This window comes from Tasmannia lanceolata, unplaced genomic scaffold (assembly GCF_043159265.1).
Source record: "Tasmannia lanceolata isolate RefF3 unplaced genomic scaffold, GAP_Taslan_0.1 ptg000053l, whole genome shotgun sequence".
NCBI classification, from domain to species: domain Eukaryota; kingdom Viridiplantae; phylum Streptophyta; class Magnoliopsida; order Canellales; family Winteraceae; genus Tasmannia; species Tasmannia lanceolata.
This window is the reverse complement of record NW_027518730.1, coordinates 330805-332500: the sequence shown is the minus strand read 5'-3', so window position 1 is coordinate 332500 and position 1696 is coordinate 330805.

Here is a 1696-nt window from a genome sequence, read left to right as displayed (position 1 = left end):
TCCCGCATCAAGTCGACGGGTCTAGGCATTCTTGGGCGCAGATCCCGCATCGTCTCGTCGCGTCTGGGCGCAAACACGTCGCGTCTCGTTGCGTCTTCAGAAGTCGTCGCTAACAGCACCTTTGGTTGCCACTGGTGGTTAGGCTGGTTGGTTGCGCAAACCCTATAGGAGGGTGGCATGCTGGTGGGCGTTTTTGCCCGGATAGGCACTAGAATGTGCAGATTTTGGGCGTTTTTGCCTGGATAGGCTAAGGAATGGGCATGCTTTGGGCGTTTTTGCCCGGATAGGCACCGGAATGCTTGGCCTTGGCTTGTCCTAGCAAGGCATTGCTGGGTTGGGCTCCCTTGGCCTTTTGGGCGCCTTGGACGATGTCTTGCGAAGACCATGGGCACAAGGCCATGGCATATGGTGAGGAAAGGACCACGGTTGCCAAGGTTAGGCACCGGAATGCTTGGCCTTGGCTTGCCCTAGCAGGGCATTGCTGGGTTGGGCTCCCTTGGCCTTTTGGGCGCCTTGGACGATGTCTTGCGAAGACCATGGGCACAAGGCCATGGCATATGGTGAGGAAAGGACCACGGTTGCCAAGGTTAGGCACCGGAATGCTTGGCCTTGGCTTGCCAAAGCAGGGCATTGCTGGGTTGGGCTCCCTTGGCCTTCCGGGCGCCTTGGACACTGTCTTGGGAAGACCATGGGCACAAGGCCATGGCATATGGTGGGGAATGGACCACGGTTGCCAAGGCTAGGCATATAGAGAGCATATAGAGAGGAATCGCATTTTTGCCCGGATAGGCACCGGAATGCTTGGCCTTGGCTTGCCATAGCAGGGCATTGCTGGGTTGGGCTCCCTTGGCCTTCCGGGGGCCTTGGACGCTGTCTTGGGAAGACCATGGGCACAAGGCCATGGCATATAGTGAGGAATGGACCACGGTTGGCAAGGCTAGGCATATAGAGAGGAATGGACCACGGTTGCCAAGGTTGCGCAAGTTTTGGGCATTTTTTGCCCGGATATGCCCAAGTATGCCCCGATAGGCCCGTTACGCCCCGGTATGAACGCGTATGCCCGGATAGACTCGGTATGCCTTGGGATACATGCGTATGCCCCGATAGGCTTGGTACGCCCCGATATGCGCACGTGTGCCCCAGTAGGGCTCGGTATGCCCCGGTATGTACGCGTGTGCCCCGATAGGCCCGGTATGCCCCGATATGCACACGTGTGCCCCAATAGGGGTCGGTATGCCCCGGTAGGTACGCGTGTGCCCCGTAATGCACGTTTCGCAGATCTCCCCGCATGTCCCGCCCCTATATGTAATACTTACTTACTTACTTACTTTCTTTCTTGCTTGCTTGCTTGCTTGCAATGGTTGGGAGTGCCCGGCATGCCCCGCTGCAGAGACCAAGGGCGCAATGACTTGGCACCGCGGATGCCGGGACTCCGGCACTTCCCGTGGCACTGATGGTTGGTTCCAAAGACAAAAGGCCGTGCAAGGCCACCGCACCGCGGATGATTTTGCTCGTGCTGGCGCCGTTGTGTGGCCAAAGAACATGCGCGAATGCTCGTGTCGAAAGGGTTGGTGTCCTGGCCCCGCGGGTGTCACGAATGCTCGGTTGCGAAGACCATGGGACCAGAGCCATGGCACGTCGGATGATGGCTCCAGCTGGCGCCCCGGCACTTTCTGTGGCATTGATGCTCGGTTTC